The 19,853-nt window shown below is 47.0% G+C and overlaps 22 non-coding genes across 22 annotated transcripts; 17 read left to right on the plus strand and 5 right to left on the minus strand.

Annotated features, from left to right (window-relative positions):
- Nucleotides 1-450: 450 nt before the first annotated feature.
- Nucleotides 451-522, minus strand: trnag-ucc (transfer RNA glycine (anticodon UCC)). The gene has a single exon. It is a non-coding gene; the product is annotated as a tRNA-Gly (tRNA).
- A 946-nt stretch (nt 523-1,468) lies between these two features.
- trnav-cac (transfer RNA valine (anticodon CAC)) lies at nt 1,469-1,541 on the plus strand. Its single transcript has one exon. It is a non-coding gene; the product is annotated as a tRNA-Val (tRNA).
- Nucleotides 1,542-1,645: 104 nt separating this feature from the next.
- trnav-aac (transfer RNA valine (anticodon AAC)) lies at nt 1,646-1,718 on the plus strand. Its single transcript has one exon. It is a non-coding gene; the product is annotated as a tRNA-Val (tRNA).
- An 83-nt stretch (nt 1,719-1,801) lies between these two features.
- Nucleotides 1,802-1,873, plus strand: trnad-guc (transfer RNA aspartic acid (anticodon GUC)). Its single transcript has one exon. It is a non-coding gene; the product is annotated as a tRNA-Asp (tRNA).
- A 4,976-nt stretch (nt 1,874-6,849) lies between these two features.
- Nucleotides 6,850-6,922, plus strand: trnav-uac (transfer RNA valine (anticodon UAC)). The gene has a single exon. It is a non-coding gene; the product is annotated as a tRNA-Val (tRNA).
- A 108-nt stretch (nt 6,923-7,030) lies between these two features.
- On the plus strand, nt 7,031-7,103 carry trnav-aac (transfer RNA valine (anticodon AAC)). Its single transcript has one exon. It is a non-coding gene; the product is annotated as a tRNA-Val (tRNA).
- An 83-nt stretch (nt 7,104-7,186) lies between these two features.
- On the plus strand, nt 7,187-7,258 carry trnad-guc (transfer RNA aspartic acid (anticodon GUC)). The gene has a single exon. It is a non-coding gene; the product is annotated as a tRNA-Asp (tRNA).
- A 257-nt stretch (nt 7,259-7,515) lies between these two features.
- Nucleotides 7,516-7,586, minus strand: trnag-gcc (transfer RNA glycine (anticodon GCC)). The gene has a single exon. It is a non-coding gene; the product is annotated as a tRNA-Gly (tRNA).
- Nucleotides 7,587-7,705: 119 nt separating this feature from the next.
- On the minus strand, nt 7,706-7,777 carry trnag-ucc (transfer RNA glycine (anticodon UCC)). The gene has a single exon. It is a non-coding gene; the product is annotated as a tRNA-Gly (tRNA).
- A 946-nt stretch (nt 7,778-8,723) lies between these two features.
- Nucleotides 8,724-8,796, plus strand: trnav-cac (transfer RNA valine (anticodon CAC)). The gene has a single exon. It is a non-coding gene; the product is annotated as a tRNA-Val (tRNA).
- Nucleotides 8,797-8,900: 104 nt separating this feature from the next.
- Nucleotides 8,901-8,973, plus strand: trnav-uac (transfer RNA valine (anticodon UAC)). The gene has a single exon. It is a non-coding gene; the product is annotated as a tRNA-Val (tRNA).
- A 350-nt stretch (nt 8,974-9,323) lies between these two features.
- Nucleotides 9,324-9,395, minus strand: trnag-ucc (transfer RNA glycine (anticodon UCC)). The gene has a single exon. It is a non-coding gene; the product is annotated as a tRNA-Gly (tRNA).
- A 946-nt stretch (nt 9,396-10,341) lies between these two features.
- On the plus strand, nt 10,342-10,414 carry trnav-cac (transfer RNA valine (anticodon CAC)). The gene has a single exon. It is a non-coding gene; the product is annotated as a tRNA-Val (tRNA).
- A 285-nt stretch (nt 10,415-10,699) lies between these two features.
- trnav-aac (transfer RNA valine (anticodon AAC)) lies at nt 10,700-10,772 on the plus strand. The gene has a single exon. It is a non-coding gene; the product is annotated as a tRNA-Val (tRNA).
- A 1,349-nt stretch (nt 10,773-12,121) lies between these two features.
- trnav-cac (transfer RNA valine (anticodon CAC)) lies at nt 12,122-12,194 on the plus strand. Its single transcript has one exon. It is a non-coding gene; the product is annotated as a tRNA-Val (tRNA).
- Nucleotides 12,195-12,298: 104 nt separating this feature from the next.
- trnav-uac (transfer RNA valine (anticodon UAC)) lies at nt 12,299-12,371 on the plus strand. Its single transcript has one exon. It is a non-coding gene; the product is annotated as a tRNA-Val (tRNA).
- Nucleotides 12,372-12,479: 108 nt separating this feature from the next.
- trnav-aac (transfer RNA valine (anticodon AAC)) lies at nt 12,480-12,552 on the plus strand. The gene has a single exon. It is a non-coding gene; the product is annotated as a tRNA-Val (tRNA).
- Nucleotides 12,553-12,635: 83 nt separating this feature from the next.
- Nucleotides 12,636-12,707, plus strand: trnad-guc (transfer RNA aspartic acid (anticodon GUC)). The gene has a single exon. It is a non-coding gene; the product is annotated as a tRNA-Asp (tRNA).
- A 4,412-nt stretch (nt 12,708-17,119) lies between these two features.
- Nucleotides 17,120-17,191, minus strand: trnag-ucc (transfer RNA glycine (anticodon UCC)). Its single transcript has one exon. It is a non-coding gene; the product is annotated as a tRNA-Gly (tRNA).
- A 946-nt stretch (nt 17,192-18,137) lies between these two features.
- trnav-cac (transfer RNA valine (anticodon CAC)) lies at nt 18,138-18,210 on the plus strand. Its single transcript has one exon. It is a non-coding gene; the product is annotated as a tRNA-Val (tRNA).
- Nucleotides 18,211-18,314: 104 nt separating this feature from the next.
- On the plus strand, nt 18,315-18,387 carry trnav-aac (transfer RNA valine (anticodon AAC)). Its single transcript has one exon. It is a non-coding gene; the product is annotated as a tRNA-Val (tRNA).
- An 83-nt stretch (nt 18,388-18,470) lies between these two features.
- On the plus strand, nt 18,471-18,542 carry trnad-guc (transfer RNA aspartic acid (anticodon GUC)). The gene has a single exon. It is a non-coding gene; the product is annotated as a tRNA-Asp (tRNA).
- Nucleotides 18,543-19,853: the final 1,311 nt, after the last annotated feature.

Genomic DNA, 19,853 nt, shown 5'->3' on the forward strand with positions numbered 1-19,853 from the left:
AGGTATGCCTAATCGATGCCCCTTTTGCTCGTCCTCGTTAGTATAGTGGACAGTATCTCCGCCTGTCACGCGGAAGACCGGGGTTCGATTCCCCGACAGGGAGACGGCATTGTTTTTGCCGCTAAGCGCATGGCATGGAAGAGTGACTAGTCTGCATCTGATTTTCTTTTTGAGTCTTCTCAAACTGCACGTGGCACATTCCTTGAAGGTAACACTGTTTGGTCTTGGTGACATTAAGTAGAACAAGGGCCTTTCCATGAGATTAGAAGAATGGCCACTGTCCCTGTGTACAGCTCCTGTTTGGCTGGATTCTACCACTGAACCACCAATGCTGCACATGCCCAGCTTCAGACCTTCCTGGCTGAGATGGTGAAATTATGTTGCAGCGAGCAATATGAAAGGAGTTGCAAGCTACTTTTTGTTCCCTTGGCACCTGCTGGTTAAAGGGTATGCGTTGGCCGGGAATCGAACCCGGGTCAACTGCTTGGAAGGCAGCTATGCTCACCACTATACCACCAACGCAGGCGACAAAAGCACCACCCTGTTAGAACCCGTTGCTGCAAGCAAGTGCTGGTTTTGTCTTTGTGGCTCTGTGAAGGGGAGTTGGTCTCCAAGACTTGTTCTTTGGTGAGTAATTGTGCTAGGAGGTCTTTTAGCAGTCAGCTGATCTCTCTGCATCACATCAACAAAGAGAACAACTGCACAACAGCTTTCACCATCACCCCAGCTGTGTGCCACCACATTATTGGTCTATCAGGACTAGCAGAGAGCTTTCACACCCCTTTCCTCCAATGGCTGCACGGTGAGTTTGCTGATGTCACAGCTGGGATTCAGACAAAGAGCTTTTGAATTTCTGGAAAGGGAGGGGACCAGTAGAAGTGATCAAGTCCTGTGGATGAGTGGAGGCTCCCAGCAAGACCCAGGTTCATTTTAGTGGAATACTGCTTGGACTCCTTCTGCTGCACATTGCAAAGTTTCCAGGGATGCAAGGAGACTCTCATAGCCCTGTGGAAGCAGGAGAACACCTGGGTGCCTTTCTGCAAATCTGCTCTCTCATCTGTAAGTTTCATTTCAAAGTTTCATTGACCATGACTGAGATCTTTCTCACTTGTTGTACTGAATTAGTTTGGAGTGGGAGGCTTATGTTACTGAGCCAGTTTGGCCATTTAGCATAATGCAAAGGCTGCTTGTGGAAGCTGCAGTTTGTGCTTAGCTGTAGGGACTGGGTGCTTGTGTCTTGTGCCGTTTGCCTGGCTTCACACTTTGATGCCATGCTTTTGTGTTGCTGCAAGTGCTACTTTTGCTTTCTCTGCTTTAAAGGCACACAGACACGTGTTTGCTGCTTTAGCTTTTTGTTGTTGGTAAGCCCATGGCCCATGACTTAGTCAGTAGAATTGAGCCAGTTCTTTGGATGAGTGAAGCCTCTGATGAGTGCTGCAACACAAGTGGCACTGAGCTGAGGCATGCAGTTTCTGTAGTGTAGTGGTCATCACGTTCGCTTCACACGCGAAAGGTCCCCGGTTCGAAACCGGGCAGAAACAATGCTTACCCTTTATGCATCGCTTGATAACTTTCTGCCCATATTTGTGTTTTGAGTCCCTTTTTAATCCAGACACTAAGCTGCAGCCAGGAGGTGCTCGACTCAGTTTCTGTAGTGTAGTGGTCATCACGTTCGCCTAACACGCGAAAGGTCCCCGGTTCGAAACCGGGCAGAAACATCTTTGCTGCAGGTGGCCTTTCTGTTCACCTCAAGTGGTGAGAGTTTCAGGGAGGTATGCCTAATCGATGCCCCTTTTGCTCGTCCTCGTTAGTATAGTGGACAGTATCTCCGCCTGTCATGCGGAAGACCGGGGTTCGATTCCCCGACGGGGAGACGGCATTGTTTTTAAGATAAGATAAGATAAGATAATCCTTTATTAGTCCCACAATGGGGAAATTCACATTGTTGCAGCAGCAAAGGGATAGTACAGCACTCAGTAAAAAAATAAAAATAGACGATAAAAAATAAAAAATAAAAATAGTACAATGTATAACAATAATAATAAAAAGTCAGAAAACTCTAAAAATATTTACAATAACTGCACGTGAGAATATTGCACATTGTAATAGTTACACATGGGGGAAAAAAAATTGCACATTTTAATGAATAATAATTTAAAGTGTGTGTGTGTGTGATCTATCTGGAGCAGTGCTGGTTGTATAATCTAACAGCAGCAGGAAGGAAGGACCTACGGTACCGCTCCTTCCCACATTTAGGGTGAAGCAGCCTGTCACTGAAGGAGCTGCCCAGTGCTGCCAGAGTCTCATGCATGGGGTGGGAATCATTCTCCAGCATGGATGCCAGCTTGGCTAACATCCTTCTGTCTCCCACCACCTGCACTGGGTCTAAGGGGCTCCCCAGGACAGAGCCGGCCCTCTTAATGAGTTTGTTCAGTCTCTTCCTGTCCGCTGTAGAGATGCTACTGCCCCAGCATACCACTCCGTAAAAGATGGCTGATGCCACCACTGTGTCAAAGAAAGTCCTTAGGAGTGCCCCCCGCACTCCAAATGACCTCAGTCTCCTGAGTAGGTAGAGTCTACTCTGACCTTTTTTATAAAGTGCGTTAGTGTTAACTGACCAGTCCAGTTTGTTGTTTAGATGAACACCCAGGTACTTATAAGAGTCCACTCTCTCAATGTCCATTCCTTGGATGTTCACCGGTGGCAAGGTGGATCTGCACCTGCGGAAATCCACCACCAGTTCTTTGGTCTTCCCCACGTTTAACTGGAGGTGGTTCAGCAGACACCAGTCCATGAAGTCCTGGATCAGTTCTCTGTACTCGCTGTCCTCGTCATTGTTTATAAGTCCGACAATTGCTGAGTCATCAGAGAACTTCTGGAGGTGACAGTCCGGTGATCTGTACATGAAGTCAGCCGTGTACAGGGTGAAGAGGAATGGTGCCAAGACCGTTCCCTGAGGGGCCCCTGTGCTGCTGACCACCATATCAGACACACAGTCCCGTGCCCTCAGATACTGTGGTTGGTTGCTGAGGTAGTCCAGTATCCAATTGGACAGGTGACTGTCCACTCCAACATGATCCAGTTTGTCCTTCAGGAGCCCCGGCCGTATGGTGTTAAAAGCACTGGAGAAATCGAAGAAGGTTATTCTCACAGTGCTCCCAGGCTTCTCCAGGTGAGAAAGAGTTCCGTGTAACAGATGGATGATGGCATCATCCACCCCAACGCCAGGCTGGTAAGCAAACTGAAGAGGGTCCATGGATGGGTTCACCAGAGGGCGGAGATGGGTAAGGACCAGCCTCTCCAGTGATTTCATCAAATGTGAAGTCAGTGCCACCGGTCTGTAGCTGTTTAGGTCCTTTGGGTGCTGTGTTTTTGGCACAGGTACCACACAAGATGTTTTCCACAGCTGTGGTACTCTTCCCAGCTTCAGACTCAGGTTAAACATGTGCTCGACTACCCCGCACAGCTGATCTGCACAGGACTTGAGGAGCCTGGCACTGATGCCATCTGGACCCGCAGCTTTCTTCACTTTGATTTTCTTCAGCTCATTCCTCACCTGGGCTGTTGTGAAGGACAGATTGGAGCATGGAGGCTGGGTGTTGGAGTGCGTGAATGGGAAGTTAAAGTTGCCAGCAGATGAACCAGTAGGGGGTGGCTGTGATAAGGGCGTGAGTGTGAGAGACGGGGGAGGGCAGCATGTTGGTGGTGCCACAGAAGGGGGGTACAGCTGTGATGTCTGTGTAGGGGGATGGACATGTGAGTGATCAAATCTATTGAAGAACAAATTGAGTTCGTTCACCCACTTCTGGTCCCCCACCACCTGGGAGTCGGGCTTCTTGTGACCAGAGATGGTTTTAAGGCCTTTCCAAACTCCACTGACATTTTTCTGCTGTAGTTCTTCTTCCAGCTTCTTCCTGTAGCCAGCTTTCCCCTCTCTGATCTTCCTTCTCAGTTCTCTCTGCACAGCTTTCAGCTCATCCTTATCGCCCGATCTGAAGGCCCTCTTTTTCTTTTTTAGGAGAGCCTTTATGTCAGGATTTATCCATGGCTTATTGTTGGAGAAACACCGAACAGTCTTGGTGGGGACAGTGTTCTCCACACAGAAGTTGACATAATCCGTGATGCAATGAGTGAGACTGTCAATGTCCTCCCCATTAGGGTCACACAGTTCTTCCCACACTGTTGTTTCAAAACAGTCCTTTAGAGCCTCTTTAGTCTCCTTAGACCATTTCTTAACTGTGCGGGTGACTGCTGGTTCTCTGTGCACAAGGGGTTTGTACACCGGCAGAAGATGAACCAGATTGTGATCAGATCTTCCAAGGGGAGGGAGAGGTGATGAGTTATAAGCCTCCTTAGTGTTGGCATAAAACAAGTCCAGTATTTTATTGTCTCTGGTGTGGCAGGTTACATATTGTGTGAAGGTGGACAGAGTGGAGGATGGAGAAACATGATTAAAGTCTCCTGAGATGAGAAGGAGGGCTTGTGGGTGCTGTGTCTGCAGCCTGCACACAGCTGCGTGCAGGACGTCACAGGCAGCGTCAGCGTTAGCAGAGGGCGGGACATACGCAGCTATCGCGATAACGTGCGAGAATTCCCTCGGGAGATAGTACGGTCTCATGCTAACGGCTAACAGTTCAATGTTCTTACAGCAGATCTGTTCCTTAATAGCGATGTGCCCAGAGTTACACCATCTTTCATTCACAAATACTGCCAGTCCTCCTCCCTTCCTCTTACCGCTCTCCGCTGTCCTGTCCGCTCGGATGAGGTGAAAGCCGTCCAGAGATACGAGCGTGTCCGGGATGAGCGTGTTGAGCCAGGACTCTGTAAACACCATAACGCTACACTCCCGATACTCCCTCTGATGCCGCGTTAGCGCCGTCAGCTCGTCCATCTTATTGGTGAGAGATCTTACGTTCCCCATAACGATGGAAGGAAGAACCGGTTTATAACGTCTCTTTCTATCCCGACGTAGAGCTCCAGCCCGTCTCCCCCGCTTCCTCCTCCTCAGCTCGCGGGGGATGTCGTGCCTCTCATGCGGTAGCACAGCTGTGTTGCTAAGCGCTAACAGCTGATTCCTGGTGTAAACAATAGGAGCGTGGCTCCGCAAGGGATCTCCAGACACAGTCGTAAACAGCGAAAAAAATAGTGCAAAAACAATAACAAGCACAAGTTTGGTGTCCATTGTGCATAAAAACAAGTACAAACACTTAGCTAACAAAAAGGAAAAACTTAAGTACTTACAAGAAAGGAAAAAAGTAGAAAAAACTCAAACATGAGCAGGAGCTGTTGCAACAGGCAGCCACATCCGCGGCGCCAAAGATGCCGCTAAGCGCATGGCATGGAAGAGTGACTAGTCTGCATCTGATTTTCTTTTTGAGTCTTCTCAAACTGCACGTGGCACATTCCTTGAAGGTAACACTGTTTGGTCTTGGTGACATTAAGTAGAACAAGGGCCTTTCCATGAGATTAGAAGAATGGCCACTGTCCCTGTGTACAGCTCCTGTTTGGCTGGATTCTACCACTGAACCACCAATGCTGCACATTCCCAGCTTCAGACCTTCCTGGCTGAGATGGTGGAATTATGTTGCAGCGAGCAATATGAAAGTAGTTGCAAGCTACTTTTTGTTCCCTTGGCACCTGCTGGTTAAAGGGTATGCGTTGGCTGGGAATCTAACCCGGGTCAACTGCTTGGAAGGCAGCTATGCTCACCACTATACCACCAACGCAGGCGACAAAAGCACCACCCTGTTAGAACCCGTTGCTGCAAGCAAGTGCTGGTTTTGTCTTTGTGGCTCTGTGAAGGGGAGTTGGTCTCCAAGACTTGTTCTTTGGTGAGTAATTGTGCTAGGAGGTCTTTTAGCAGTCAGCTGATCTCTCTGCATCACATCAACAAAGAGAACAACTGCACAACAGCTTTCACCATCACCCCAGCTGTGTGCCACCACATTATTGGTCTATCAGGACTAGCAGAGAGCTTTCACACCCCTTTCCTCCAATGGCTGCACGGTGAGTTTGCTGATGTCACAGCTGGGATTCAGACAAAGAGCTTTTGAATTTCTGGAAAGGGAGGGGACCAGTAGAAGTGATCAAGTCCTGTGGATGAGTGGAGGCTCCCAGCAAGACCCAGGTTCATTTTAGTGGAATACTGCTTGGACTCCTTCTGCTGCACATTGCAAAGTTTCCAGGGATGCAAGGAGACTCTCATAGCCCTGTGGAAGCAGGAGAACACCTGGGTGCCTTTCTGCAAATCTGCTCTCTCATCTGTAAGTTTCATTTCAAAGTTTCATTGACCATGACTGAGATCTTTCTCACTTGTTGTACTGAATTAGTTTGGAATGGGAGGCTTATGTTACTGAGCCAGTTTGGCCATTTAGCATGAAGCAAAGGCTGCTTGTGGAAGATGCAGTTTGTGCTTAGCTGTGGGGACTGGGTGCTTGTGTCTTGTGCCGTTTGCCTGGCTTCACACTTTGATGCCATGCTTTTGTGTTGCTGCAAGTGCTACTTTTGCTTTCTCTGCTTTAAAGGCACACAGACACGTGTTTGCTGCTTTAGCTTTTTGTTGTTGGTAAGCCCATGGCCCATGACTTAGTCAGTAGAATTGAGCCAGTTCTTTGGATGAGTGAAGCCTCTGATGAGTGCTGCAACACAAGTGGCACTGAGCTGAGGCATGCAGTTTCTGTAGTGTAGTGGTCATCACGTTCGCCTCACATGCGAAAGGTCTCCGGTTCGAAACCGGGCAGAAACAATGCTTACCCTTTCTGCATCGCTTGATAACTTTCTGCCCATATGTTTGTTTTGAGTCCCTTTTTAATCCAGACACTAAGCTGCAGCCAGGAGAAGCCCATCTCAGTTTCTGTAGTGTAGTGGTCATCACGTTGGCTTTACACGCGAAAGGTCCCCGGTTCGAAACCGGGCAGAAGCAGCTGAGACTTTTTATGCTTCGCATGACAACATTCTTCCTTCATCTAGGTTTTGAATTTCAGTTTATTCCAGACACAAAGCTGCAGCCAGGAAGTGCCCCACTCAGTTAGTTTCTGTAGTGTAGTGGTCATCACGTTCGCCTAACACGCGAAAGGTCCCCGGTTCGAAACCGGGCAGAAACATCTTTGCTGCAGGTGGCCTTTCTGTTCACCTCAAGTGGTGAGAGTTTCAGGGAGGTATGCCTAATCGATGCCCTTATTGCTCGTCCTCGTTAGTATAGTGGACAGTATCTCCGCCTGTCACGCGGAAGACCGGGGTTCGATTCCCCGACGGGGAGACGGCATTGTTTTTGCCGCTAAGCGCATGGCATGGAAGAGTGACTAGTCTGCATCTGATTTTCTTTTTGAGTCTTCTCAAACTGCACGTGGCACATTCCTTGAAGGTAACACTGTTTGGTCTTGGTGACATTAAGTAGAAAAAGGGCCTTTCCATGAGATTAGAAGAATGGCCACTGTCCCTGTGTACAGCTCCTGTTTGGCTGGATTTCAGATTGCCTCAGGTTACGCTTGTCTCTAGTGAAGAAAAAGCAGTCGATGCATTGGCCGGGAATCGAACCCGGGCCTCCCGCGTGGCAGGCGAGAATTCTACCACTGAACCACCAATGCTGCACATGCCCAGCTTCAGACCTTCCTGGCTGAGATGGTGGAATTATGTTGCAGCGAGCAATATGAAAGGAGTTGCAAGCTACTTTTTGTTCCCTTGGCACCTGCTGGTTAAAAAGGTATGCGTTGGCCGGGAATCGAACCCGGGTCAACTGCTTGGAAGGCAGCTATGCTCACCACTATACCACCAACGCAGGCGACAAAAGCACCACCCTGTTAGAACCCGTTGCTGCAAGCAAGTGCTGGTTTTGTCTTTGTGGCTCTGTGAAGGGGAGTTGGTCTCCAAGACTTGTTCTTTGGTGAGTAATTGTGCTAGGAGGTCTTTTAGCAGTCAGCTGATCTCTCTGCATCACATCAACAAAGAGAACAACTGCACAACAGCTTTCACCATCACCCCAGCTGTGTGCCACCACATTATTGGTCTATCAGGACTAGCAGAGAGCTTTCACACCCCTTTCCTCCAATGGCTGCACGGTGAGTTTGCTGATGTCACAGCTGGGATTCAGACAAAGAGCTTTTAAATTTCTGGAAAGGGAGGGGACCAGTAGAAGTGATCAAGTCCTGTGGATGAGTGGAGGCTCCCAGCAAGACCCAGGTTCATTTTAGTGGAATACTGCTTGGACTCCTTCTGCTGCACATTGCAAAGTTTCCAGGGATGCAAGAAGACTCTCATAGCCCTGTGGAAGCAGGAGAACACCTGGGTGCCTTTCTGCAAATCTGCTCTCTCATCTGTAAGTTTCATTTCAAAGTTTCATTGACCATGACTGAGATCTTTCTCACTTGTTGTACTGAATTAGTTTGGAGTGGGTGGCTTATGTTACTGAGCCAGTTTGGCCATTTAGCATAATGCAAAGGCTGCTTGTGGAAGCTGCAGTTTGTGCTTAGCTGTAGGGACTGGGTGCTTGTGTCTTGTGCCGTTTGCCTGGCTTCACACTTTGATGCCATGCTTTTGTGTTGCTGCAAGTGCTACTTTTGCTTTCTCTGCTTTAAAGGCACACAGACACGTGTTTGCTGCTTTAGCTTTTTGTTGTTGGTAAGCCCATGGCCCATGACTTAGTCAGTAGAATTGAGCCAGTTCTTTGGATGAGTGAAGCCTCTGATGAGTGCTGCAACACAAGTGGCACTGAGCTGAGGCATGCAGTTTCTGTAGTGTAGTGGTCATCACGTTCGCCTCACACGCGAAAGGTCCCCGGTTCGAAACCGGGCAGAAACAATGCTTACCCTTTATGCATCGCTTGATAACTTTCTGCCCATATTTGTGTTTTGAGTCCCTTTTTAATCCAGACACTAAGCTGCAGCCAGGAGGTGCTAGACTCAGTTTCTGTAGTGTAGTGGTCATCACGTTCGCTTTACACGCGAAAGGTCCCCGGTTCGAAACCGGGCAGAAACATCTTTGCTGCAGGTGGCCTTTCTGTTCACCTCAAGTGGAAGAGTGACTAGTCTGCATCTGATTTTCTTTTTGAGTCTTCTCAAACTGCACGTGGCACATTCCTTGAAGGTAACACTGTTTGGTCTTGGTGACATTAAGTAGAACAAGGGCCTTTCCATGAGATTAGAAGAATGGCCACTGTCCCTGTGTACAGCTCCTGTTTGGCTGGATTCTACCACTGAACCACCAATGCTGCACATGCCCAGCTTCAGACCTTCCTGGCTGAGATGGTGGAATTATGTTGCAGCGAGCAATATGAAAGTAGTTGCAAGCTACTTTTTGTTCCCTTGGCACCTGCTGGTTAAAGGGTATGCATTGGCCGGGAATCTAACCCGGGTCAACTGCTTGGAAGGCAGCTATGCTCACCACTATACCACCAACGCAGGCGACAAAAGCACCACCCTGTTAGAACCCGTTGCTGCAAGCAAGTGCTGGTTTTGTCTTTGTGGCTCTGTGAAGGGGAGTTGGTCTCCACGACTTGTTCTTTGGTGAGTAATTGTGCTAGGAGGTCTTTTAGCAGTCAGCTGATCTCTCTGCATCACATCAACAAAGAGAACAACTGCACAACAGCTTTCACCATCACCCCAGCTGTGTGCCACCACATTATTGGTCTATCAGGACTAGCAGAGAGCTTTCACACCCCTTTCCTCCAATGGCTGCACGGTGAGTTTGCTGATGTCACAGCTGGGATTCAGACAAAGAGCTTTTGAATTTCTGGAAAGGGAGGGGACCAGTAGAAGTGATCAAGTCCTGTGGATGAGTGGAGGCTCCCAGCAAGACCCAGGTTCATTTTAGTGGAATACTGCTTGGACTCCTTCTGCTGCACATTGCAAAGTTTCCAGGGATGCAAGGAGACTCTCATAGCCCTGTGGAAGCAGGAGAACACCTGGGTGCCTTTCTGCAAATCTGCTCTCTCATCTGTAAGTTTCATTTCAAAGTTTCATTGACCATGACTGAGATCTTTCTCACTTGTTGTACTGAATTAGTTTGGAGAGGGAGGCTTATGTTACTGAGCCAGTTTGGCCATTTAGCATAATGCAAAGGCTGCTTGTGGAAGCTGCAGTTTGTGCTTAGCTGTAGGGACTGGGTGCTTGTGTCTTGTGCCGTTTGCCTGGCTTCACACTTTGATGCCATGCTTTTGTGTTGCTGCAAGTGCTACTTTTGCTTTCTCTGCTTTAAAGGCACACAGACACGTGTTTGCTGCTTTAGCTTTTTGTTGTTGGTAAGCCCATGGCCCATGACTTAGTCAGTAGAATTGAGCCAGTTCTTTGGATGAGTGAAGCCTCTGATGAGTGCTGCAACACAAGTGGCACTGAGCTGAGGCATGCAGTTTCTGTAGTGTAGTGGTCATCACGTTCGCCTCACACGCGAAAGGTCCCCGGTTCGAAACCGGGCAGAAACAATGCTTACCCTTTATGCATCGCTTGATAACTTTCTGCCCATATGTCTGTTTTGAGTCCCTTTTTAATCCAGACACTAAGCTGCAGCCAGGAGGTGCCCAACTCAGTTTCTGTAGTGTAGTGGTCATCACGTTAGCTTTACACGCGAAAGGTCCCCGGTTCGAAACCGGGCAGAAGCAGCTGAGAATTTTTATGCTTCGCATGACAACATTCTTCCTTCATCTAGGTTTTGAATTTCAGTTTATTCCAGACACAAAGCTGCAGCCAGGAAGTGCCCCACTCAGTTAGTTTCTGTAGTGTAGTGGTCATCACGTTCGCCTAACACGCGAAAGGTCCCCGGTTCGAAACCGGGCAGGAACATCTTTGCTGCAGGTGGCTTTTCTGTTCACCTCAAGTGGTGAGAGTTTCAGGGAGGTATGCCTAATCGATGCCCCTTTTGCTCGTCCTCGTTAGTATGGTGGACAGTATCTCCGCCTGTCACGCGGAAGACCGGGGTTCGATTCCCCGACGGGGAGACGGCGTTGTTTTTGCCGCTAAGCGCATGGCATGGAAGAGTGACTAGTCTGCATCTGATTTTCTTTTTGAGTCTTCTCAAACTGCACGTGGCACATTCCTTGAAGGTAACACTGTTTGGTCTTGGTGACATTAAGTAGAACAAGGGCCTTTCCATGAGATAAGAAGAATGGCCACTGTCCCTGTGTACAGCTCCTGTTTGGCTCTATTTCAGATTGCCTCAGATGCTCACCACTATACCACCAACGCAGGCGACAAAAGCACCACCCTGTTAGAACCCGTTGCTGCAAGCAAGTGCTGGTTTTGTCTTTGTGGCTCTGTGAAGGGGAGTTGGGTCTCCACGACTTGTTCTTTGGTGAGTAATTGTGCTAGGAGGTCTTTTAGCAGTCAGCTGATCTCTCTGCATCACATCAACAAAGAGAACAACTGCACAACAGCTTTCACCATCACCCCAGCTGTGTGCCACCACATTATTGGTCTATCAGGACTAGCAGAGAGCTTTCACACCCCTTTCCTCCAATGGCTGCACGGTGAGTTTGCTGATGTCACAGCTGGGATTCAGACAAAGAGCTTTTGAATTTCTGGAAAGGGAGGGGACCAGTAGAAGTGATCAAGTCCTGTGGATGAGTGGAGGCTCCCAGCAAGACCCAGGTTCATTTTAGTGGAATACTGCTTGGACTCCTTCTGCTGCACATTGCAAAGTTTCCAGGGATGCAAGGAGACTCTCATAGCCCTGTGGAAGCAGGAGAACACCTGGGTGCCTTTCTGCAAATCTGCTCTCTCATCTGTAAGTTTCATTTCAAAGTTTCATTGACCATGACTGAGATCTTTCTCACTTGTTGTACTGAAATAGTTTGGAGTGGGAGGCTTATGTTACTGAGCCAGTTTGGCCATTTAGCATAATGCAAAGGCTGCTTGTGGAAGCTGCAGTTTGTGCTTAGCTGTAGGGACTGGGTGCTTGTGTCTTGTGCCGTTTGCCTGGCTTCACACTTTGATGCCATGCTTTTGTGTTGCTGCAAGTGCTACTTTTGCTTTCTCTGCTTTAAAGGCACACAGACACGTGTTTGCTGCTTTAGCTTTTTGTTGTTGGTAAGCCCATGGCCCATGACTTAGTCAGTAGAATTGAGCCAGTTCTTTGGATGAGTGAAGCCTCTGATGAGTGCTGCAACACAAGTGGCACTGAGCTGAGGCATGCAGTTTCTGTAGTGTAGTGGTCATCACGTTCGCCTCACACGCGAAAGGTCCCCGGTTCGAAACCGGGCAGAAACAATGCTTACCCTTTATGCATCGCTTGATAACTTTCTGCCCATATTTGTGTTTTGAGTCCCTTTTTAATCCAGACACTAAGCTGCAGCCAGGAGGTGCTCGACTCAGTTTCTGTAGTGTAGTGGTCATCACGTTCGCTTTACACGCGAAAGGTCCCCGGTTCGAAACCGGGCAGAAGCAGCTGAGACTTTTTATGCTTCGCATGACAACATTCTTCCTTCATCTAGGTTTTGAATTTCAGTTTATTCCAGACACAAAGCTGCAGCCAGGAAGTGCCCAACTCAGTTAGTTTCTGTAGTGTAGTGGTCATCACGTTCGCCTAACACGCGAAAGGTCCCCGGTTCGAAACCGGGCAGAAACATCTTTGCTGCAGGTGGCCTTTCTGTTCACCTCAAGTGGTGAGAGTTTCAGGGAGGTATGCCTAATCGATGCCCCTTTTGCTCGTCCTCGTTAGTATAGTGGACAGTATCTCCGCCTGTCACGCGGAAGACCGGGGTTCGATTCCCCGACGGGGAGACGGCATTGTTTTTGCCGCTAAGCGCATGGCATGGAAGAGTGACTAGTCTGCATCTGATTTTCTTTTTGAGTCTTCTCAAACTGCACGTGGCACATTCCTTGAAGGTAACACTGTTTGGTCTTGGTGACATTAAGTAGAACAAGGGCCTTTCCATGAGATAAGAAGAATGGCCACTGTCCCTGTGTACAGCTCCTGTTTGGCTCTATTTCAGATTGCCTCAGATGCTCACCACTATACCACCAACGCAGGCGACAAAAGCACCACCCTGTTAGAACCCGTTGCTGCAAGCAAGTGCTGGTTTTGTCTTTGTGGCTCTGTGAAGGGGAGTTGGTCTCCAAGACTTGTTCTTTGGTGAGTAATTGTGCTAGGAGGTCTTTTAGCAGTCAGCTGATCTCTCTGCATCACATCAACAAAGAGAACAACTGCACAACAGCTTTCACCATCACCCCAGCTGTGTGCCACCACATTATTGGTCTATCAGGACTAGCAGAGAGCTTTCACACCCCTTTCCTCCAATGGCTGCACGGTGAGTTTGCTGATGTCACAGCTGGGATTCAGACAAAGAGCTTAGGCTTGTTCGAGATGAACTGCGCCTCGCCTTGGTGGTCAGCGAGAGCTGCCGGTTGCAGTTGGGGGAGGAGGTTAAAAGAAAGCCGTCAAGTCGGACAGTCGCCACCTGCAACCCACGTGAGCTACAGCGGATCTCGTGGCGTTTGCGTTCTGCGTGGCTGATGAAGCGAATCTAACTAAAATCGAACTAAACATTCTTGATCATTGAGCAGGTTAAGCCCAGCGTTTGTTTTCCAAATCCATAGTGGTGAATATAGATGACCATAAAGTGTCAAAATAAGTTTCTGTAAATAAATATAGTTTTACTCATCATTCATTTATCTTGTAGATTGTAGATTGAAAAAAAAGAAAGAAAAGTTCTAACAAACATGTTATCAAACACATATTTATGTTAATGAATAGATTTAAATATCTGTCTACAACAATTTAAATAAATAGACCTTAACTAAGTAGCCTATTTTTCAAGACTATTGAAACATTTCACATGAAAACATAAGAATACATAATTCCAAATATATAATTTGTTCAAGGTAGAATCTGTGAATGTGATAAACAATGTAAAAGTGTTCCAAAAATAATTAGATGGAAATTATAAAGTGCACTCAATCAGACCTTAATCATTATGGTTGTGTATATGGTAAATAGACTGCAATTATATTGTGTCAAAGTGGCTTAAAGTCCAAACTGTCTATATCAGGGGTCATCAAACTACGGCCCGATGCTTCTGTGAGCAGACTTTTTCGAAGTTGAAACACCTTAAATCTCCAACCAGATCCAGACTCACTGATCAACATTTATTAGCTATTATGACTGGCAGTAACAAATATGGAACCTGACGCTTACTGTCGTCAGGCAAAAGCAGACTCACAGTTCACACTGTATGAGGAAGGATAATGGAAATTATTGAAATAAATACAATTTCTGCATTACCATTATGAAGTACAATTATACAAAGCACAGACAATACATCCAGTATACATAGTAAATAGCTTTTTTGGGTGTGTTTACTATTTCACCTGCGGTCCGGCCCCCGAAACACTGAAGAACAGTAATCTGGCCCTTTGGTTAAAAAGTTTGAGGACCCCTGGTCTATATAATTATTTTGTCTACGTAAGGAATTAATCACATTTACCCTTCTTTAGGCTTGTTCCAAAAACACAACATTTTGTAGAGGATGTTGTCCCCCTCTATAGTCTCTCAGAATTTAGAGGTCATTTCAGACTCACCAAAGGACAAGTGGAGGTACGTAGAGTATGTGGAAGCCACATAATCATCCAGATGTTATCATGATAACCGTCTTTTCTCTCACTTACTATTTAGGATCTTATAAACACGTTTGGCCCTGTCTATATGAATCCACAGCAAACAAAATTGCCACTGACAAAGAGTGTCCTAGCCTGTCTATGGACACTCGAACCAGGAGTCATATAGGGGTATTTCAGACCGATTCAGTATCACAAAATCCACTCTTGCCAAACATCTCCATGAGTTTTGTACTCTGGTAAATACACACATGGCACACCACATTTCCTGTCCTTTAGGACAAACCCTGCACAATTCTTTGTTAGGCTTTCAAGCAGCTGGATTTCCAAACACTATCTGTGCAGTAGATGGATGCCACATTCATATTCAGAAGCCACACTGTGACAACCCCCTGGCATATTTTAACAGGAAACAGTTCTATTCTATCATTCTCACTGGATTTCTGAAAGCAAAGTTTAGGAGACTCTGATGCCTGCACATGAGGAATGTCCAGTCCATCAGCTCAGCAGTGTCAGCTTGTTGCATTCTACACAATGTTTGCTTGGAGCCAGGAGACCAAGGTGATGATGTGCAGGATGAAGAGAATGATGAACAGCATTCACTACAACCTCACAACCAAGATGCAGTTTATTATAGAGACATAACAAAAAAAATGTTTTGTGTCATCTTTAACTTCATGCCTGTTGGAGATCATTTTATGTTCAACTTGCTTAACTGTTCACAGTAACAGTAATTGTGACCAGGGTGCCCAAATGTTCGCACACCACTGTATTTTATAGATGCATTGTTAAACAGTAAACTTCAGTATGCTCACCAATGTGCCCAGTATGAGTCGCTAATGAATAATGTGGTTAATAAGTACATTGTACAATTGTGTAGAAGTTTGTGCTTCTTCGAGCATGGACACATCAGTTATTTAGGCATTGATGATGAATAGTGGCTGTGGTTTATTGAAGATGAATCTCTTAACACAATCATCATCTGAACAAGATTGTTTTGTTCTTCCAGAACAGCTTACCTTCTGGCCTTGGTTCTTGTAAAGAAACATGACACCATGCACATCCACACATTTTTATTTATGTAGCATATTTAAAATGTTTACAAAGTTTACAGAGAAGAATGAAAAATAAATCAAAGTGTAATAGTGATAGTGGTATTAAAACAGTTAAGATATAAAATATTAAAGCAATTCAGATTGCTTTATATTAATAAAATTAGAAGACAAGAACCATCAGAAGTTCTAGAAAAACATCAAGATAAAAAGATCTGTTACATTAAAGAATATCAGGTAGCCTACTTGAGTCTTTTCATGATATGGAATGATAATTATGACATATGTTGCAATTTGTACGAAAATAAACTGTCATGCTACTAGAAAGCATGATAGTATTTCGCACATATCAGGTCTTTAAGACAAATAAACTGAGATTTACATTTTAGAATGAAACGAAACAACCGCCAGAGGATTCAGCGGAGCTTCTAGCCAATGAGGATTAAGCTCTGTCGTCATCAAGCCGTCTCTCAGGCAGCGCAGCCCGTGGAGAGCAACTGCAGGGACCGGTTCCACCGCCTGCAGCCGCGCCGCTCTCGCGAGATTATAACCAGTCTGTCATCGTGACGCGCCGGTGGCGCCGACGCAAGTCGGACAAAAAAAACTAACCGGCATGCACCGTACCGAGCCAGGCGGCGATCGGTCTGCGCAGCGCCGGGTTAAGTCGAACAAGCCTCTTTTGAATTTCTGGAAAGGGAGGGGACCAGTAGAAGTGATCAAGTCCTGTGGATGAGTGGAGGCTCCCAGCAAGACCCAGGTTCATTTTAGTGGAATACTGCTTGGACTCCTTCTGCTGCACATTGCAAAGTTTCCAGGGATGCAAGGAGACTCTCATAGCCCTGTGGAAGCAGGAGAACACCTGGGTGCCTTTCTGCAAATCTGCTCTCTCATCTGTAAGTTTCATTTCAAAGTTTCATTGACCATGACTGAGATCTTTCTCACTTGTTGTACTGAATTAGTTTGGAGTGGGAGGCTTATGTTACTGAGCCAGTTTGGCCATTTAGCATAAAGCAAAGGCTGCTTGTGGAAGCTGCAGTTTGTGCTTAGCTGTAGGGACTGGGTGCTTGTGTCTTGTGCCGTTTGCCTGGCTTCACACTTTGATGCCATACTTTTGTGTTGCTGCAAGTGCTACTTTTGCTTTCTCTGCTTAAAGACCGGGGTTCGATTCCCCGACGAGGAGTCGGCATTGTTTTTGCCGCTAAGCGCATGGCCTGGAAGAGTGACTAGTCTGCATCTGATTTTCTTTTTGAGTCTTCTCAAACTGCACGTGGCACATTCCTTGAAGGTAACACTGTTTGGTCTTGGTGACATTAAGTAGAACAAGGGCCTTTCCATGAGATTAGAAGAATGGCCACTGTCCCTGTGTACAGCTCCTGTTTGGCTGGATTCTACCACTGAACCACCAATGCTGCACATGCCCAGCTTCAGACCTTCCTGGCTGAGATGGTGAAATTATGTTGCAGCGAGCAATATGAAAGGAGTTGCAAGCTACTTTTTGTTCCCTTGGCACCTGCTGGTTAAAGGGTATGCGTTGGCCGGGAATCGAACCCGGGTCAACTGCTTGGAAGGCAGCTATGCTCACCACTATACCACCAACGCAGGCGACAAAAGCACCACCCTGTTAGAACCCGTTGCTGCAAGCAAGTGCTGGTTTTGTCTTTGTGGCTCTGTGAAGGGGAGTTGGTCTCCAAGACTTGTTCTTTGGTGAGTAATTGTGCTAGGAGGTCTTTTAGCAGTCAGCTGATCTCTCTGCATCACATCAACAAAGAGAACAACTGCACAACAGCTTTCACCATCACCCCAGCTGTGTGCCACCACATTATTGGTCTATCAGGACTAGCAGAGAGCTTTCACACCCCTTTCCTCCAATGGCTGCACGGTGAGTTTGCTGATGTCACAGCTGGGATTCAGACAAAGAGCTTTTGAATTTCTGGAAAGGGAGGGGACCAGTAGAAGTGATCAAGTCCTGTGGATGAGTGGAGGCTCCCAGCAAGACCCAGGTTCATTTTAGTGGAATACTGCTTGGACTCCTTCTGCTGCACATTGCAAAGTTTCCAGGGATGCAAGGAGACTCTCATAGCCCTGTGGAAGCAGGAGAACACCTGGGTGCCTTTCTGCAAATCTGCTCTCTCATCTGTAAGTTTCATTTCAAAGTTTCATTGACCATGACTGAGATCTTTCTCACTTGTTGTACTGAATTAGTTTGGAGTGGGAGGCTTATGTTACTGAGCCAGTTTGGCCATTTAGCATAATGCAAAGGCTGCTTGTGGAAGCTGCAGTTTGTGCTTAGCTGTAGGGACTGGGTGCTTGTGTCTTGTGCCGTTTGCCTGGCTTCACACTTTGATGCCATGCTTTTGTGTTGCTGCAAGTGCTACTTTTGCTTTCTCTGCTTTAAAGGCACACAGACACGTGTTTGCTGCTTTAGCTTTTTGTTGTTGGTAAGCCCATGGCCCATGACTTAGTCAGTAGAATTGAGCCAGTTCTTTGGATGAGTGAAGCCTCTGATGAGTGCTGCAACACAAGTGGCACTGAGCTGAGGCATGCAGTTTCTGTAGTGTAGTGGTCATCACGTTCGCTTCACACGCGAAAGGTCCCCGGTTCGAAACCGGGCAGAAACAATGCTTACCCTTTATGCATCGCTTGATAACTTTCTGCCCATATTTGTGTTTTGAGTCCCTTTTTAATCCAGACACTAAGCTGCAGCCAGGAGGTGCTCGACTCAGTTTCTGTAGTGTAGTGGTCATCACGTTCGCCTAACACGCGAAAGGTCCCCGGTTCGAAACCGGGCAGAAACATCTTTGCTGCAGGTGGCCTTTCTGTTCACCTCAAGTGGTGAGAGTTTCAGGGAGGTATGCCTAATCGATGCCCCTTTTGCTCGTCCTCGTTAGTATAGTGGACAGTATCTCCGCCTGTCATGCGGAAGACCGGGGTTCGATTCCCCGACGGGGAGACGGCATTGTTTTTAAGATAAGATAAGATAAGATAATCCTTTATTAGTCCCACAATGGGGAAATTCACATTGTTGCAGCAGCAAAGGGATAGTACAGCACTCAGTAAAAAAATAAAAATAGACGATAAAAAATAAAAAATAAAAATAGTACAATGTATAACAATAATAATAAAAAGTCAGAAAACTCTAAAAATATTTACAATAACTGCACGTGAGAATATTGCACATTGTAATAGTTACACATGGGGGAAAAAAAATTGCACATTTTAATGAATAATAATTTAAAGTGTGTGTGTGTGATCTATCTGGAGCAGTGCTGGTTGTATAATCTAACAGCAGCAGGAAGGAAGGACCTACGGTACCGCTCCTTCCCACATTTAGGGTGAAGCAGCCTGTCACTGAAGGAGCTGCCCAGTGCTGCCAGAGTCTCATGCATGGGGTGGGAATCATTCTCCAGCATGGATGCCAGCTTGGCTAACATCCTTCTGTCTCCCACCACCTGCACTGGGTCTAAGGGGCTCCCCAGGACAGAGCCGGCCCTCTTAATGAGTTTGTTCAGTCTCTTCCTGTCCGCTGTAGAGATGCTACTGCCCCAGCATACCACTCCGTAAAAGATGGCTGATGCCACCACTGTGTCAAAGAAAGTCCTTAGGAGTGCCCCCCGCACTCCAAATGACCTCAGTCTCCTGAGTAGGTAGAGTCTACTCTGACCTTTTTTATAAAGTGCGTTAGTGTTAACTGACCAGTCCAGTTTGTTGTTTAGATGAACACCCAGGTACTTATAAGAGTCCACTCTCTCAATGTCCATTCCTTGGATGTTCACCGGTGGCAAGGTGGATCTGCACCTGCGGAAATCCACCACCAGTTCTTTGGTCTTCCCCACGTTTAACTGGAGGTGGTTCAGCAGACACCAGTCCATGAAGTCCTGGATCAGTTCTCTGTACTCGCTGTCCTCGTCATTGTTTATAAGTCCGACAATTGCTGAGTCATCAGAGAACTTCTGGAGGTGACAGTCCGGTGATCTGTACATGAAGTCAGCCGTGTACAGGGTGAAGAGGAATGGTGCCAAGACCGTTCCCTGAGGGGCCCCTGTGCTGCTGACCACCATATCAGACACACAGTCCCGTGCCCTCAGATACTGTGGTTGGTTGCTGAGGTAGTCCAGTATCCAATTGGACAGGTGACTGTCCACTCCAACATGATCCAGTTTGTCCTTCAGGAGCCCCGGCCGTATGGTGTTAAAAGCACTGGAGAAATCGAAGAAGGTTATTCTCACAGTGCTCCCAGGCTTCTCCAGGTGAGAAAGAGTTC

Source organism: Trichomycterus rosablanca, chromosome 4 (genome assembly GCF_030014385.1).
Source record: "Trichomycterus rosablanca isolate fTriRos1 chromosome 4, fTriRos1.hap1, whole genome shotgun sequence".
Lineage (NCBI taxonomy): Eukaryota > Metazoa > Chordata > Actinopteri > Siluriformes > Trichomycteridae > Trichomycterus > Trichomycterus rosablanca.